General features: G+C 41.7%; 1 protein-coding gene across 4 annotated transcripts in view; it reads right to left on the bottom strand.

Annotated features, from left to right (window-relative positions):
• Window positions 1-19,635, bottom strand: part of cfap65 (cilia and flagella associated protein 65) — a 340,657-nt gene that overhangs the window by 223,156 nt on the left and 97,866 nt on the right. The gene's annotated exons all lie outside the window — the stretch shown is intronic.

Raw genomic sequence — 19,635 nt, 5'->3', positions numbered from 1 at the left:
TGAAGTTGGCTAAATATAGACAGTGCTGTATGTGATGGTAAGCTGTAAAATGCTGCAAAGCTGCAATCGCATTGTCGTTCATCAGCATGGAGCTGCATTTGGCACTGGAAAGCTGAGAAAGAATGGTTGAAAACTAAGGCCGCAGACATGCACGTTGGCAAAATAAAAAAGTTTTTTATCTGGTATAAAATGATGTCTTAGGTAAGTTTGAGTTCCTATTTATATCATTTGAAACTATCGTGTATCTTTTCTGGGATTCAGTCATTGCATTTTTTCACAGTGACTCTTGTAAATTGTAAAAAGAAGTGTTACACCCAGATGATGAACGCCAAGGTGAGCATTCATTGTAGTTTATTTAATACTGGTAACAATACACTATCGCTGTTAAAAATGAATGAAGAACATAGGGCCTACAAATAGGGCCACGCTCTTCAGATTAAGGCCCGAGTGTTATCAATTCCCAATTCAAGTATGGGCATAATTACTTTCACCCTATGAAAATAAGACTAATGAATATTATTACACCCCGGACGAACGCTAAGGTGAGCATTCCGTTTAAATTAAATAATACAGGTAAAAATACATGATCACTTATCAATGATTGATAATGAAAGCTCGCAGTCGCAAACTGTGTCTAAAGTTTGTTGTCGACCTCTGTTAAAATTCTCATGTTATGCTTTGATACAGTTTTAAACGGGCAATTTTTTTAGTATTTAATTAATACATTCTCAAGTAAGGTATACCTAATTTGATTAATGTATTCAGCCCCATATCTGCTATTAGCAGATATGATGAGATTGTAAAGCAATAAGAATGTTATTCCCTGGAAGCAATGAACAGAATTAAAAAAGAAACACCTTTATAACACATTCTTGGATAGCAGACACATATGCACTCTACACCAAGACATTCAGGGGGCCAGGAGAGTGGCTCACCCTTGAATTTCAGTGAGGTACTTCTTTTGGTGTTGGCCATGGCTAACAGTTTCTGATCGGTTAAACATCTCTCTATAGGCCTTTTCAATATGCCTGTCTTTATAAACTCACAAATCTTCAAGACAAAACATCATCACTTGATTTGTTGTCCCAGATTTCTATGGCAATCTGTTTTCAAGTGCATGGCTCCATTGAGTTTAAAATTCATGTGACATCTCTGCCAAGTATTCAGACACGGTTGTTCCATGTGACGGTTTCACTACCAAAATACCATAGATAAACCCTCCATTATTGATTTGCTAAACAAAGCCACAATACTCTCATCAGTATGTGTAAAGATCTCCATAACAAGATATTTCATACTAAAAGTACCTAAAAAAATCAATAACAATTGAAAAAATCAAATGTCTACAGCAGTGACAAGGTAACTTTAAAAATGTCAACGGCTGCTTCTGACAAAATAAGGTTGAGATCTGTAGACATCATTACCAGGCTGTCATCTAGAAAGTGTGTTCCCCCGCATTCTATTCCACAAACCACGGGCCGGGCTTATTAGACGTCCTTCGAAACACCGTCAACTTTTACACAATATTTTTAATACCACAAAATGCTAATGTTGGTAAATGTTAGAAGTATTCAGACATATGCCAGCTGCAGCTTAAATAGATTGTTATACACTCAAGACCTTCGTAAGATCAGCTTTTATATGTCTTGGAAATCCAGCATATTTTCGTCTTTTACTTAAATGTCTTTTAAATGTCTTTTACTTTTAGACATTTTATCGACCTTAGCGATAAAATTCATTATACTCTAGGAAAAAAGAAAACATGTTTGTGCTGAGTGTAGATTGTGTGTTGAAATTCGAAGGGCGCCTGTCGTGTAATAGTAGCGTCTAGGTAAAATGGGGTGGAGCAATAGCCAGAACAAAGATCGAGAGATTTCCAATCATTGCGGGGGGCAGCCCGCCAAATTCATTGGCAATTCAACTCCACAGGTTTATTAGGTCAATGCGAGTGAGCTGATCAGCAGCATACGTCGCTCATGCTTCGCCAGCCACTTTCGTCGCAGCTTCGAACGATCAAACCAAGGGGATTTTACCTTACCTCGGTCGTAGTGAAGTTTCTACGAGCGAGGACCTGTATTGTCTGTCAATTGCGGAGGACTTAAACTCATCGCAGAATTTTGCAACCTCGAACGGTTCTGTCAGGCCTACGTGGACGACAGTGTTGGGATTCCACACGACAGGTGATCGCTACCAGGGGGCAGCCCGCAGAATGCCACGACCACGGCAACGGACATCCGCCCCTGCTTGTCTACAGGACGGCGCTGGGCCTAGTAAGAAAGCTCGGCGGGGATCCTGGGCTCCCGCAGTTGTATGGAGAGCCCGTTCGTCCGATGCCGCCAGAACCGGAACTGCAGGAGGACGGCCTACCTCGGACATCTAGCCAGGCCTCACAAGGGTTGAGTGAGTTTTCCGACGCAAGTTTCATGCATGCCGTAGCTAAGGGATATACGCCTAATTTGACCAGGGCCCCGGGATTGAATCTGGCCGGTGCCATTGGTGGGTTCAGTGACAGTATGGGATTTACAAATGTTGCAATGGGGTGTCTCCAAGGCGTTTTGGCTGCCCCTACTCCTATTCCCCGCTTGGGATCTGCATCCTTGTTGGGGGGGCTAATCATGCAATCAGTGAAAGAGAAGATATCGAAGAGAATCTTTGAAAGAAGATCCGGAAGATCCTTGTTCCACCTGACTACAGAGTAGGATTTGTCACACTCAAGTACTCCCAGTCAGCTTATAAGCCCCACTCCATGTCAGCATCTCTCCAGTCTCCTGACGACGGACAGAGCATACTGTCCGCAACGTTGAGTTCCTCACGGTTCTTTTCAGGACGGTACAGACTCAGCAAGAGATCGTATCCTTGCATGGTGCTACCGCAAGCTTTCCACCTTAATTGAACTGGTTAGAGTCGTACGATAACACTGCAGATCGACAGATACTGAGTGAGGGTTTTTCAGTGGGATTTTCCTTGGGTTTCAGTAGGCCTCCGTTGAGCAGGGATTCTGAGCCCCTTCGCTCTGCAACATCAGAATCCCTGATTGTTAGAGAAAAACTTGCTAAAGAAATTCAAGCCGACCGCATTGCTGGCCCCTTCCCAATGCGCCCACTAAAGAATCTACAATGCTCGCCGATCGGCCTCGTACCTAAGAAAGAGCCAGGCTCTTTCACGTGAGAAAGTGATAGCAATCAGTGGTCAGATCTGCACTATGCTTAACAGGTCAAAGTGCACCCTAATAAAACTACAGTCCCTCATCGGTTCCCCAAACTTTGTATGTAAGGCTGTTGTTCCGGGGCATGCCTTTATCTGGCGTCTTATTGCATTAACACGGAGCGTCAGGCTCCCGCACCATAGAATCCGCTTGACACTGGGAGCGAAACTTGACCTCCTCATGTAGCTGACATTCTTACGAGAGTTTAATGGGGTTACTCCTATTTTGGATCAGGAATGGGAATCCTCTGATGCTCTTGAATTTTTGCGGACGCTGCGGCTTTGTTGGGTTATGGGGCATATTTTCGAGGGAAGTGGTTTCAAGGGCGGTGGCCACAGGAGTTATCACCACCCTCAATTGCATTTCTAGAGCTGTATCCTATTGTCGTTGCCATTATGTGTTGGGGCCCCCTTTTGGCCAATCATAAGGTAAAGTTTCGGTCGGACAATTTGATCGTGGTTCACATGATTAATAATCAGTTGGCCAAGTTTTCCATGTCAATGCATCTTATCCGTTTATTGGTGTTGGAATGTTTGAAGTACAATCTTACTTTCAAAGCAGTACACATTCCCGGGGTAAGCAGATGCGACTCTTCCAAGCATTAGCCCCCCGACATGACTCCGTTGCCCGCACTTCCACAGGTATGGTAGACCATGAAATAAGTTGGCTGTTACACTTGGCCTTCATGCCCAACACCAACAAAGTGTACAGTTTGGGATGGAATGCATTTTGTCGTTTCTTGCAGTCAGGGGTTCACCGCCACAACATAGACATTGTAACCCCCAGATGTATTTGAGAATTCATGGCATGGCTTTCGCTGCAGCGTTATTCCCCAGCAACGATATCGACCTATGTGTCGGGAGTAGGTTGCCAATTAAAATTAAAAGGCGCACCTGACCCCAAGGACTCCTTTGCAGTTGCTAAAATATTCAAGGGCTCTAGGCGTCGTGGTAATAGCAAAGACAATTAAGAGGGTTCCTATTTCACCCGCAATATTATCACATATCCTCATTATCATTTGAAACGAAACTATTTCGGGCGGCCATGTTGTTAGCATTTTTTTGTTTCCTGAGAGTGGGGGAGTTCGCGGCCAATGCGTGGAATAAGGTGCAGCAGTCCATTTTGCTGGTATCGGATGTTACATTGAGGGGTGGCAATTCAACTTCCGGTCAGTCAGTACTCCTCAATATGCGCCATACCAAAACGAATCAGCATGGACCCCCACAGTAGGTCCATATTTCTCAATCAGTGATGCCTGCACTTTGTTGGGTCACAGCACTCACTACATTTCTCCAAGTTCGCCCCCAAATACAGGGCCCTTTGTTCTGCCACATTAATGGCCAACCCCTTACTCGGTTTCAGTTTCACAAGGTGTTGCAATTAGCCTTATCAGTTTACGGTCTAGGGGATGGTCATTATCGATCCCACTCCTTCCGGATGGGCGCCGCTTCGACGGCCTTTACCATGGGGGTCCCCTTTGAGGACATTCAGTGAATGGGCCGATGGCGTTCAGACGCCCTTAAATGTTACCTGCGTCCCTTGCCACTATCCACTTTGCCCGGGGTTTAGCTTTAGCTTTCATTTACTCATATACATGTACCAGCATCGAGATCTCTATGTGCGTGGATTGTTGGCGATTCCCTGATCCGATGGGCTGCTTTTGACATGGGCATTCATATTCAAGTAATATGGAAAGGGAAGAGTGGAGAGCGAATCCTACAGTAATTATTTTTCATCTAGGTACGAATGACTTGGTGCAGCTTAATTTTTTCGCTCTCCAACAGGTGATAGTGATTGCAATCGCCCACTTATGCGAACAATTTCCAGACGCCAGGGTCTGGTCCAGGATACTGCCGCACCTTTTTTATTATGCTGCACAGTGACACGAGTCCCTGGAGCAGTTTCGTCGCGCAGCTAACAGATGGGCTAAATCACAATGCCGACAATGTGGGGTAAGAGTGCTTGACCATCCACAGTTTACTTAGTTGGCGGCAATCCTCTTCAGGAAGGACGGGGTCCATCTGTCATCAGTGGGTTGTGGTATCTTTTGGGAAAACCTGCTCAGCTGCATTTTGTCCATGTTGTAAACTTCCCTGTCGGAGAGTCCTCATCGGTGTTCTGTTCTTTTTCCATGGGTCGCGGTTCCCACGAGTGGCAGTTTTTTTATATGGAATAAGAATGGAACACCAGTTGTTTGTTAAAAAATGATAAGCTACAATGTACCTGGTCTATACATCAATTAAATCTTGAGCTTTGTAAGTTAAATTGTCTAAAGTGCCGTGATGTGCCACACGGCATGACAACGGGGAGTTGAACATCATAGTTCAATTTATTAATACCAGTACACGTGTGTATCTTATTAATAGCCTGTGACGTTCCACACAGGCTACACCAGGCCGCATGTCCCAGTGGTGGGAAATTTAGATTGCATGATACTGTAAGTTACTGACTTATTACAGTTCTTAAAACAAGTACTGGGTTACGTAAAAGTTTCTTCCTTTATGTTGTGCATGAAAAACTAGCATTAGTAAATACTATACTCTTGCGTTCTTTAGGTTGATAGTAACTAATTATCATATTGTGTCTGGTATTAAATAAATCGAGAGCCGTTTTGGACGTTCTCGACTCAGTGATCGTGGGTATCATTGACATTCTTGACTAACGCCCTTAAGTTTTGGCGTTTACTTGGAACTTATGCCTTGGGGAGTTCTCGTGGTCATGGGTATCACGTTTGTACAGGATTCAGCTCCATGTACATGGTTTTATGCGAGGTGGCCGCAGGTGCTGCCTCATGTACCGGTTTGCCCAATATACGTATGTTGGTATTCCGGTAGAGTTTGTGAATAAATCCATATCGAAGCTGTGGCATACACACACACACTCAAAATGGTTAGCCCGCTTTCCTTCTTTTTGAGTTTGAGTATAAATGTATGTTTTTTATTCTTAACCATACCAATAGAATAATTTCTGTATTTTTATGATGTGGACAATGTCCCGCTTTCACTGTTGAAAAGGAAAACAAAAATGTGCTAAGTCGAAACGGCATGTTCATTTGCATTTGCCTCAATACATCGTTCTTATCCTGAGAACCCTGAGTAGAATGGCCAACCCAGCAGACTTTACTCCCATCAAACTCGAGTAGCCTGGAGTAACTGAATTATTCCCCCAAAAAGGCATGAGTTGGTGTCATACTGCTTCCAATTTCTTGAAAGCTCTTTTTACACTTCACTAGGCTACTCCCCTTACGAAGTTGGTCTCTTTATTTGAGCATTATCAGTCTGGAAATTGTCCAAATCCAGAGATTGCAGTGTAACCATTTAACTTCCTGGACCATCGGGAAGTACAACCAATTGACAGCAGAATCTTGCTTATGGTGTACAGACCTTATATTCGATCTAAAAGAAACATGTTACACATGAATGATATACAAATTTATTGTTAAATATATATGTGTGAGTGAATATACCCATAACATGAAGAAATAATTACGCATGGCAGAAACAGTCTGACTCATACTACATCTGAACTTTGAACTGTCTTCGAATTCTCTGGTGTGCGGCTAACTCTGAACTCAGAAACATTTTAAGTTTTAAAAGTCTGAGCTTTCTGGGTAAAGAAATAACAAAATAAATGAGCATGGTTTCACACAGGTCAATCTCCAACTGTACGAATAAACTGAAATACCTCAAATTAGAGTAAATGAATGTAAAGTTCCGGCCATGAAATTCTCCTTAACCCCTTTGCAACGGCTGACAGTAAGAGCCGCCGTAAAAATTGAGATCCTCAACCTGTTTTTCAGCTATTATTCTCGGCCCGCGCTTAAGCGAACAAGGTGAAAGAAGGCTCTTGTATATATGGTGATTGGCCTTTGTGTGTTGCCAAGAAATGAAAAGGCTGAATTTGCATCATAATCGCCAGCTTCACAATAGTCCCCACTTTGAAAAGAGGCAACGGGAATGTGGAAGCGTGAGTAGAGCCACATGCCACCGAACAATGAGCCTTTTCACTGTGTAATTCAAAGCATGCAGAGCATGCAGGGCCACAAACCGAGAATTTGTGGTTTGGCCGGCAGCCTTCGTGGCCAAGCGATGCTGGAATTCTCGGAGTTGGCTTTCAGAAAAAAATTCCCGTCGTCAAGGGGTTAACTTGCAGATCCCACATGGCGTTGTTTGCCGATGAATGTCAGAGTAGTTTCGAAGTGTATATCATACAGTACAACTTCTAGTCACAGTTATCAAAAGTGAAATTCATTTTTGCACCAAAATGTTCAGGATAGTGCAACAGATGTCATCTATAGTGGTCCTGCAATCTTTTTTCTTAAATTTTGTACACAGAAAATGTGAAATGTCCAATTAATTATTGTTGTTAGATAACATCAAAGAATTTGTTTTTTTTAGAGTGACAATGCATATTTATTATTATGCAAATAAGGCAGGGTTTGCAGACCGATGTGAACAGAGAATACACTCTTTAAGGCCCTGTATCTCCTGAAGTACATGTCCGATTGGGTTCAAATCTTACAGATATCTTGAATAGAGAGTGCTTTAGAGGTATATTGACCTTAAACATGTATGTGATCATGACGTCACGCGGAGACAAATCATGTGACATTAAAGTTGAACTCTTGAAGGCCCTATATCTCCTAATGTACATGACCAATCGGGTTCAAATCTTGCAGATATCTTGAGCAGGGGGTGCTTTAGAGGTATATTGATCTCGTGTAATGATGATGTCATCAGGAGACAAGTCACGTGACATTAAAGGTGCACTCTTTAAGGCCCTACATCTCCTTGTTCGATTGGGTTCAAACCTTGCATTTACCTTCAAAGGGAGCTCTTTGGATGAATAATGGAATGATTAAACAAGAACTTACCTGTTTGAAGTTTAATCTTGATTTTATGAGAAAGGGCTAGCAAGAGATTACGTGAGATTCCAGTTGCGCATGTGCGGTCATAATTCAAAGAAATATATATGGGCTGATGAATGCCAATCATGTCTTGAATAACAGAAAAGATGTTATAGAGAGCCTACCCTGCGAACTACCTGACGAGAGAAGGGTGGGAGCAGAGGGCACGTAATGTCTCCCTTGACCTTTCTCATAAAATCAAGATTAAACTTCAAACAGGAAAGTTCTCGTTTAATCTTTCCATTTTATTTTGAAATCTTGCGAGAGAGATTCCGTGAGACTTTAAAGCCCATAAAGCCACATGTAGGTTTTTTTAATTAAGGCACTTTATAGGAATACAACAATCCTAATGGTTTATTCGTGCAAACCAAGGTAAATACCACAAGTGTCACTTCTGTCAACATTCCACTTGAGTAGATCAAATATAAATATGAGAACTTAGTAATTTTGAACTTCACTTTAAAGGAAATTATATACAAAATGTCAATGTGACAAAAAAAAGAAAACAACCAGCCTTAATGTTTCGATGCTACATAAAGTTGGTAACTGTTCCTGTAGCCGAGTTGTAAAACATGAACTTGTTTTTTTTGTTTTTGTTTTTTTAATACACATGCATGCACAAGGATAGAGTAAATATTCTGCTACACACTTCGGGTTGTAATCTAAGTAAGGCAGTTGGATACGGTGTTAAATCAATGAAGTCACTATTTCCAAGGCTTCATTAAATACAACCCCGTTTTCTGTTTTGCTGTAACCGCACTCTCAGAATGAACAGCATAGAGAATCTTCCAATAAAAGTCCCATTTAACTTTCCTGCAACAATGTGTCAGCCAAATTATTTTGCTGAATTGTGAGAGGCTTATTATATTTCTGGAAAGTAGCCTCTTTACTCCATCCTGCAGTTCTCAGAATTTCTGGGAGTGGTACTCCCAGCCTATTGGCTGCCGAGGTGGAGGCTGCCCAAGTGGAATGTGGTTTGAACAGTTCGTTGTCTACTCCAGCCTGGCTCATGACAATATGGATCCATCTAGCAATTCTATCTTTGCTCACTGGAGCATGAGGCTTCTTGAAGCTGATAAAAAGCTAGTTTGATGTCATTCTGCTTTGTCTCCGAAGCTCTTTAGTGCGGCTTAGGTAGTGTTTGAGGTAGGCAAATACACAAAGATGTCTATTGGTGGGGTATGCCTTAAGTATGACTGTGAGCCCAGTGTGTCCCGGTCTACTTTGCTTAACTAAGTCCCTGATTAGGAAGAAAAATGAGCTTCCTTTACAAGACCTGTGATCTAGGTTCAGTTTATGAATAGTCTGCCCCTGCTGGGCCGAAATGAGTGCCATCAGCATGACCAATTTTAGGGTGAGGTGTTTGAGATCAAGAGTACTTGCTGGTGCCCACTTCCTTAGCATATCAAACACAAGTTTAACGTCCCAAATGTGACTGTAACGTGGTGCTGGTGGTCTAAGTGTGTAAACAACTTTCAAACATCGGGTAATCATCGGGTGACAACCTACACTAGCACCATCTTTTAGCACAACGAATGATGCCACTGCACTCCTGGCAACATTAAGAGAACTGTAACCCAGTCCCAGTTCAAACAATGAAGTTAAGAAAGCTACAACTTTAACTGCATCTGTCTGCATCAGATTACTCTGTCGTTGACCCCAAAAGTTGATCCATCTCTCAATGTATCCATAATATTGTCATTTAGCTGACTGCTGCCATGAAGACAGGATAATTTCCGTAGCCTTTGCTGGTACTCCTGTGCTCTCAATGGATTTCCGGACAGCCTGCAACAAACCAAATCTAGTTTATCATGTAAGGGATGTACTCATACACTGCCTGGCTGTGTCAGTAGTGCCTGTGATTTTGGCAAAATAACTGGGTCATGGGTTGACATATGTAGCAGGCGTGGAAACCAAGGTTGTGTTGGCCATTTTGGAATGACCATCATGCCCTCAGCTTTGTCTTCCCATACGTTTTGGCGACGTTTGCCAATCAAACAGAAAGGGAGGAAAGCATAAGACCTGATTTGTCCCAAATGAGGGATAAGGTATCAATTGCCTCTGCCCCTGGATCAGGCTTCCAAGAGACATATCTGCGAAGTTGAGCATTAAGCCTTGAGGCAATGAGATCCACCTTGGGTGTGTATTCTTCATAAAGTATTTGGAAAACTTCTCGGTTTAGCATCCACTCTGTCTCATCCTGAAATTGCCTGGATTTCCTGTCCGCTGTAACATTTTGAACTCCAGGTAGATGAGAAACTGACACCCATATCAATCTAGAAATACACCAAAGCCATAGCTCCTTTGCTAGCTCATTGCAGTCTGGAGACTTAGAGCCTCCCATGTGATTTATATAGGCCACAGCAGAAGTGTTGTCAAGATTGAGTTTGACATGTACAGAGTGAAGTTTGCTACAAAAGGATTTCATGGCGAGGAATGCAGCCAAAAGCTCAAGGTAGTTGCTATTATTGGCAGCTTTCAACTTTTTGGTGTCCTTCCAGCGGCCTCCAATAGCAGTGGTGCCATCTGTAGCACCCCATCCTTGTTTCGACGCATCCGAGGCAATTGTAAGTCAGGTGCCCTCCAAGTGATTTTGGAAAAGGCGGTGTCAATAGTATCTATTCACCAACTAATCTCATTCCGAGCAGCCCTGGAGAGTTTCATCTGCCGGTCAAAGTGACCAAAATTGTTTCTGAGGGCAATGGTCTTTTTCCCCTTTCCAAAGTTCGGTAGTAAAGGGGGCTGTATTGCACTGCAAGAAAAGTCGCTACGAGTCTGCCAAGAACGGATGCGACTGTTTTGATACTGTATGTTTCTTGGGCAAGCAAATTGATGCAAGCGGCTTTCACTTCTTCTTTGTTACTTCCTGGCAATCAAACTTCCATATTCATAAAGCTTATCATAAACCCTAGGTATTCAAACTCTTGTTTAGGTGTGAATACGGACTTCTCAGGATGAAGAATAATAAAACCTAGGTTTTCCAGGAGCTTTGTTGTGTCTTGAGCAGCCTGCGGAGCTCTCTTTTGATCGTGACACCAGAAAAGTGTCATCAATGTAACCAGTTTTGATGTGCCCAATACTTCGCAGCTTAGTAAAAGGGGGATTTCAAGATCTTTGTGAACAAGCGTCGCCCAGATCTTAGGCCATTAGGCAAGGCCTTGTACTGAGGGAGTTGGTTTATCCAACGAAATTTCAGAAATTTTCGAAATTCCTCTGCAATGGAAACAGAGTAATAGGCATCCTGTAGGTCAAGTGAGGCCATATAGCAATGTGGGGTCACTAGATTTCTGGCAACATCAAAGGTATCCATTTTAAAGTGTCTGTATACAGTACACTGATTTAGTTCCGATAAATCCAGTATCATCCTGTGGCCACCATCTTTCTTTGACCGAGTGAAAATGTTTGATATGAACTGGCCATGTTCTGTATTTTGGTATCAACTGACGATGCCTCACCAACATTCAATTTGTAGGGTCGTGGTGGGCTACTTTGAGGAAGTAGTCCCTCCAGCTCATCAACAAATTCCAATTTGTATCCAGATACCGCTTGTAATATAGTTTGGTCCGATGTTAATTTTTCCCACTCACTGGTATGTGACCTCAATCGACCCCCAACTGTCATGACTGAGTCTACCACATGTATGGGGCTTGCAAGATTTGGACCACAATAATTAGGGCTGAGAGGCACGTGAGGAGACTCACCCACCTGTTCTGCATTGCTGTGTGGCTCATCTTGGCCTATTCTGTGGCAGGAGCGGGGGACAGTTTGGAAAATTCCTGTCTCTGCAGACTGGGCCTGGTCTTCACCTGGTTTTGCCGCTGTATGCTTGGTTTCCCTTTGAAATTTGAGCTGTGGCCTACCCCTAAAAAAGGATTTGAACTGCTTCTCCATCCCACCAATGCAGTTTGGAGTTGAAATCTGTTAGCAGTGGTCTTTGCATATGGCTGGTATCGGTTGCGACTTTGTCCTGGCCTCGCATGTTTCAACACACCAAATGTAGCCTTTTGTTCATCCTGAAGTTCTTTGATTTGTTTCCCCAGTTCATCGCCAAACAGTTGAGATGTAACCTTATTCGACGGTCTGCACAGATGTGCATAACAAGGGATTCAGGTCAGGTTTAATCAGTTCTCTCCTGAGGCAGTTAAGTTCAAAGTTGGCTGTAGCCAGAAGCAGAAAGGCATGTGTTTGCTCTACTGAGCATGGTCCCTTACAAGCTCTTGCAAGGGTGGCGATACCTTTTATCAGGGGTTTCTGGACCCGCTGAAGTTTGAGATCACGTGATCTTAAGTGGACATTGATGTTCTCCCAGATTTGGGGGTTGACCTTGGGCACTACAAGAGCCTCACAATTTTTGGGGTGCTTGTAAGTTTGGACTGTGTCCTGAATGCACTTTTCCTCAAGTTTCTCGACCAAGGCAAAGTTAAGGCTACTAGCCACATCATGTTGGATCGGATCTCCAATTTCTGCATCCACAGCAAAACTTGCAGCGAAGCCTTTGTCATGTTTGTCAGGATTCTTTGCTCCGCCAGCATGTCCAGCAGGATGAGTCGCTTGTTCATGTTAGCAAGTGGTGCTGGGACTTGACAAGGTACTATAACCATCGTAGTCATCATCAGCTGTAGCCAAATCCTGAGAATCTGTATTCTTAAAATCCATATCAGTGCAGTCCTCAGCGGGAAGAGTGCTTGCGTCATTCGCAAGGACCGCACGACCTGTTAAGGCCGCTATAATTGTCTGTCTGAATTTTTCGTTGTCGGTTGCCTCTTTCTCAACCAGCTTTTCAAGCTGAGTAATCGCAATCGCACCATCGGCTGCAGTCCCCTTTGTGTTTGGGAGTGAAGTGGTCTTGGCATTCAAGGCCTGTTTTAGCCTTGCCTGTCGACAGGGTCGATGTGGATTTGGGCACAGTGGTTACCACTTTCGATGCCTTGTCCAGTTTCTGGACAGTAACTTCTCGCTTCCGTTAAGAACTTTGGGAACTCTTGGATAGATGTTTGAATAAGAGAAATCCTGATGTGGTGATGTCTCAAATGAAGGAATGCCCTTTTCTGAAGTAAAAAAGAAAATGCAAAAAAGCCCTTTGCTCTGTCCTTGAGACAGACAAAACCTCTAGTTTTTTCTTCCTTCTTCCTCCTCTTCTGACCAAAAGCCCATTTGTTTTGTGCACGTTTCTTCCACCATCACTTTGGTCCTTTTGCAATTTCGGACCTTCATTAAACTTACATCATTGAAGGACCTTCCTTGAAAGATGTGCCTAGATGTCATGATGATGTCATCAAATGATTTTTTATTGAATTTTTAATATTTATTTCAGCCCATTGACTTTGTACACGTTTTCAAGGCTTCGTTTTGGTAACTTGACTATCTTTGATCCTCATCAAAGTTATACCAAACACAGACCTGAAGGCAAAGATAATACTACAATAATTACATCGTGATGATTTCACCAAGTTATTTATTATTGATTTTTACATATTTAGTTTAGCCCATTGACTTTGTACATGTACACGTTTTCAAGGCACAATTTTGGTTACTTAGAGATCGATCTTCATTTGTCATAAAAGTTACAGCTGGCAAAGACCCTGATGCAAATTAAAGCTTAATTTATTATGTCATGATGACGTTATCGCCTTATTTTATACTGATTTTTAAATATTTGATTTTTCCCCTTAGGTTTTTTTACACGTTTCTCTACTTAAAACTAGTGAACGAGTAGTCCCTTACTTCGGCTCAAGATTACTATAGGAACGAAAGAGAAATCAGGTACTTTAGAGTCTGTTATTTGATTTGAAATATGCCTAGGAGTGCGAATATGAAATAATATTTCATAAACTTGTTCAGTTTAAGTGCAAATCCCGTGACATGAACTTAAAGGAGCGGTGTCTCTGCAAATGAGGTTATGGCCCATTGACCTTGTACACGTTTTCGAGCTACATTTTTGGTAACTTTTGCAATATTGGATCATTGACAAAGTGATAGCGAACAATGACCCTGATGCAAGATTTATTGAGAATGAATGTTGTCACGATGACATCATCAGCTTATTTTATACTGATTTTTGAATATTTTATTTCCCCCATAAGTTTTGTGAATTTTTTTGACTTGGCATGAACTTCAAAGCCTTTTACCTCGAAAAGGACATGTCCTATCTCGTTGAAATTTTGCAGATAACTAGAAAGGAAAGTGTTACAGACGAATGTTGACCTGCTGTGCTGATTACATCATCAGGAGACAAATAACGTGACATTAAAGGTGCACTCTTTAAGGCCCTATATCTCCCGAAGTGGATGTCAGATCGGGTTCAAATCTCCTATATATCTTGAAAAGGGAGTGCTTTAGAGGAATATTGACCTTACGTGATGATGACGTCATCACATTAAATGTGCACTCTTTGAGGCCCTTTATCTCTCAAAGTGCATGTTCGATCAGGTTCAAGTCTTGCAGATATCTTGAAAAAGGGTGCTTTAGAGGAATGTTGACCTTTTCTACAGAAGTTTTGGCCCCAAGACGAAATAAATGTATCAGGCCACTAGTGGGAAACCCCCGCACGTTTCTAGGTCTTTCCATCAGAAGTCTCCATAGACTTCGCGGCTTGACATTTTGGCACCATTTTTGTCCTAAAACGAAATGTTGTTGCTCCTGCATTTTGTTGATTGGCATTCCGGGTGAGACATTTGAGAGCACCACCAATTCTTATTAAAATTAATCTGCCCATCCCAGTTTAACAAGAGGAGAGAAAAGACAAGGGAGAAAGAAAAATAGGGGGCGCCTTTCTTTTGGGGGAAGTTGTTCAGCCCCAGAGAGCCACTGCCGGCATTTACATGTAAAAAAGAAAGGTAAAGTTAAAATAAGACTGATGCCACGCTTCTTTAAATCATTCTTCGACAGGGATAAGTTCCCCCTCCCAGGTGCATTGTATGATCCACCCCTGCCCACTTATCAAAAGGATATAGTAAAGTTCACCACAACCAAAGTTTAAACTGACTTTTGAATTTAATAGTAGGGCTACTGCTGCTGTGAGACGAGAAAACTTTGAGATACAATTGAAATTTAAACATGTTTTATTCCAGTCCATTTTCAATAAAGTGAACAATTTTACAGTTAAATGCGGTCACCTTATTAAATGAGAATTACATGACAAAGTATCCCGTATATTAGTCATGCAACAGCCGTCAGTACAGCGAATAATCCAAATTGAAATGTCCGCCATCTTAGTTCACCCACTGGCGAGAAAATGTGGAATTTGTCATAAATGTTAGGGCTTTGTACATTTGTGGCTCCAGATCAGACCTTTCTCATATTGGGAAGTGGATAGTTTTCTAGATCCAAAAGTCTGATTTCTTTTAAAAACAGATCAGTTTTTGTTCTGTTTTGCCACTGTAGTCTCAACCATTCTGCATGGCTGTTTGCCATTAATCAAGACATCCATGAGCAAAAACTTTAGTGACATCTTTGAAGAATTTCAGTCATTTCTTAAATTAAGTATTTTCTGATTTAGGTCTAGGTGACTTAATAAAAGTTTGATATTACCGGTTTTGTACATGTACATGTACTTGCAAAATGTGTTCTTGTAATATATATGAAGCATTCTTGTAAGAAGTTCCTTTTATACTCAAGCGATAGAAATAATTCCTGTTATGTTATTCATGTTACCAATATACCACTGTATACATCGGTTATTGTTATTACAAAGAATACTGAATTATGGTTTAAAGATTAAAGACCTTGGAGTACGTCTGTCGTCGGTGTATGATGGAAAATTACCGACTAATGTACTGCTGTTCAGTTTACCACACAACTTGGCTGATAATTCATGTCATTTGTCAATTGTTATGATTAAAATGTTGATCTGTTAGAAGGCATAAAATCCTTCAACTCTGAATAACTGCCTCGCTCTAAATTCCAGTATGTCGCTAGTTTCCTTTTACACAGGACTCTATATTATGCCTACTCCAATACAGTCTTTTATCAGGGTCCAAGACAGTTGTGCTATGCCTGTCAAAAATAGGGTCGGTAGGTCAGAATTTCTTTTGTTAACTTTGGGGGACAATTTTGTGTGCTGATTGAATGGCATCTATAGAGAGACAGCTTCCAAAGTTATCTCAAGAAGTAATTAACACCTGTCTTAATCTATGTAAAAATTTCTACATTCAGCAATTCACAAGAAAAATATAGAAAATTCACACAGTGCTACTCAGGCGACCATTGTGCCACGAGCAGAACAACCTTAAACTCATGAATGCAGAAAATACATACATAAATAAGAGGCCAAGTTCAGTGAATTAACTTGCATAAAACCTCTTATACCATCGATGTCTTTTCGACCTGCGCCCTTTAGGGCTTCATCCGTGACGTCTACAGCCAATGCAGAGTGGACTAGTACAGTACATGTACATTCAGGACATTTACATGTATACTACAGACTGGTTCTGGTTCCTACATTTCTATCAAGCATTCTGTTGCATGGGCGTGGTGGGAACCAGAGCACGTCCGTTTTATGTATTGAGCTTTGCATGCAGCGCGATCTCACCGCTGCAACAGCGAAACATGAATCAGAACTCGTGAAAATAACTTTTTTTTTTCAAACATGGCAAATGTAAGAAGAAAGGCATATAAAAACAAGCATTTTAATGTGAGCACAGATTATTGAAAGATGTTAGTGAAGACATAAAAGACATCAGATTTCAACTGGCCCACTAGACCACCAGTTTTATTAGATCAGCGGACCACCAAGTTTGACCACTGAAAAGTGTCCTTTATACTGGAAGGGAACTGTACTGGTCTGGTCAGGCCCCCAGAAAGCCCAGCTTTATTGATTGGCATTCCTTTCTTCATGCCCGAGAATGATTCTGTTGGTTCCTCAAAGGAATTCCATATGTTAACTCCCCTAACAAAGAGCCAAGATAATAAGCTACGATTGGCTGAGCCGAGGTGGGGCTAGGACGGCTAGAAACCTAGCGTTAGGGACGGGATCAAAGATATAGAGACCGTTCGCACGTGTTCCCTTTCATTCTACACGCCCTACCATTCACCCCCATTCCAAAGAGCACTTCAAAACGTGTTCCTGCCCGTTCCCTTGCATGAGTGATTCAGAGAGTATCGTTATGTTTATTGGCCGTTCCTGTGCATGCGAGAATGGCAGAGTCACAACAAAAATGCAAAGAACATGCATACAAGCTGTTCTTGAGCTTTGGCCGAGTATTAAAGTGTCAACAGTGTTTGGTCCGATAAGATTTTTTGTTTTCTTCCCTCTTATAAATTCTCATTCTGTCCCTTTGATCTACTGACTCCCCACATTTTATACATTCTTAATAAAAACCCTTGTGGTCAAGGTTTGGATTAAAAATGTTGAGGAGGAAAGAAATAATATATTTTGATGGGTTGGGTGATTGGAATAAGGAAAAAAATGTGAACAAGTACAGGAAAAACAAATAAAGACTGCGTCTTTGTTTGGACAGAAAAAAATGCCAAGGAGGAAAGAATGAATATATTTGATGGGTTGGGATGGATGCTCCAAAAAAAATGCAGTCAGGGTTTCCCCTTAGTGGTTGCCCACTAGCCAAATGCGAGTGGAAACAGTCGCGGGCGAGTCAAAACACTTCCCTCAGTTGTCCGGCGGGCGAGTTAAAATATGTACACGTTCCTTGTTTTTCTGATGTGATTAAAGAACATAAAACAAAGTCTTGATTTCAAAGCCTTACCTTTTGTCTGTCATGAATGTAACATTATTTTATTGGAATCAAATAAACCCCAAAGTCGCTTCTGACTCGCACCTGGAGTCCCACATTGTGTGCTGGAACAACGAGTACATTGTACCTAGTACCTATCATCAACGCATCAACAATAGTTTCTCCAGTAGTCAGTGACCTCTATACATAACCAATATAATTAACATACAATTCGTACTGGGAACCAGATACCAAAAACCGATACTGCGTCCATAGACTGGTGCAATCCGGTTCGTAAGTGACTTCGTTGTACCACTTATAGCAAGCCCCTCATTGGACAATCATGCCGGATGAGTGAGTACGGAACAGGAACCAGTCTACCTACAAACCGCTATCACCCCACGTGATAGCGGTCGATAGAAACATCTTAAGTCAAGACTTGGGGGCAGATTCATTGATCATAAATCCTCAGCCAATTACCAAGTTGATTCTTAGCAAGTAAAGCAGCCATTGTTAGGATACGGTACACTTGCGCAGTCTCAGAGTTATGCCACTGTTGCCAAGAAAGAGTATCACCATGGGAAATCCTCGGCCCCTTCAAGCCTCTGCCAGGACTTTACCTGGCCGCTAGCCAGACTTTGTTGTACAGCCTTGGATGAATTAAATAATGTTCCTTCACCTCTTTCTCTTGACATTAAATTATGAAAAATAGCATTTTCCAGGCCTAAAATTTATAAACAAGTTCTTCCACAAAACTTATTCCCCTTTTTGGAAGGAAAAATATTCTGCTGAACAGCCCAAATGAATATATTTCTTACAATTACACAGTGATAAACTGCAACAACTTCTCCTCCGTTCTCTCTTTATTTTCTTGGAAAGTCATATGTTGTCAATAACAGCACACCGGCATACACCTGGACAACCACAAATGCATTGTTCTTGAGCTAAATATTGTACATGCATTAAAAACTCACTTGTTGGGCGGAAACAGAGCTGACATGCGGCGGCTTTTATTTTTTTTGGTTTTGGCCAAATGGTTAAATGGCAAATTGAACAGTCGCTAAACGTTCAGCAAATTCTGATTCTTCAAACCTGTGAAGCACAAGTATTGTTGGATTGGTTTTTTAAATGTGCAAAGGCAGGAATATTCTCTTTGCTTGAGGTGCTTAAAGGTAAAGATTAAAAGTCTTTAAAAAGAGCAGCAAGTTGGGGGCTGAAATGTTTTTGCCTAGATCTCAATGACAAAACTCTGAAATGGTAGAATAAATTTGTGAAGGCAATAATACTCTGTGATAGGGAGGGATACAACCTGGAATGAAAATAATGCGATTGGTAGGGTTCAAAATCCTTCCCCTAAGTCTAGTGTGAAGAGTGCTGACATCGTAAGCACTAATATTTTTTCTTCAAGTTCAGTATTGGCAGACTCCACATACCGAAAGAAAATGGCGCGATCGATCCGCAAACCTCAAAGGCTGGAAAGATGTTTCTACTCAATAACAAACACCTTCTCTAAAACTTTATACAATGTATATCTTTTGTTGATAAGAAGCAAAGTATTACTTTGTGGAATGCAGTGCTTAAGTGCTCTACTTCAGAGAATTAAAAAGAAATGTCTTAAGCAAAAGAGTGGCCCAACATTTAATTGTCCCCGTTGTTCGCTGTTCGCAAATCCATGGACGGTTGTTCGAACACCATTCTAGTTTTGGGGACTTCACAATTTCTTCGCATAGGTTTTGTGCCACCAGGGAGGCCAGAACATCTTGCTGTGTGCACAGACTGTGACAGGTCTTTTGTTGTAGAGGAACGCGAGGGAACGGGATGGTCGTTCTCACGCGTGCAATGTGGAGGTAGCTTGA

This window comes from Acanthaster planci, linkage group LG03, assembly GCF_054643075.1.
Source record: "Acanthaster planci isolate LZ-2023a linkage group LG03, COTS_SCS, whole genome shotgun sequence".
NCBI classification, from domain to species: domain Eukaryota; kingdom Metazoa; phylum Echinodermata; class Asteroidea; order Valvatida; family Acanthasteridae; genus Acanthaster; species Acanthaster planci.
Note: the sequence above shows the minus strand (reverse complement) of the source record. Positions and strands in the feature narration are given on the sequence as shown.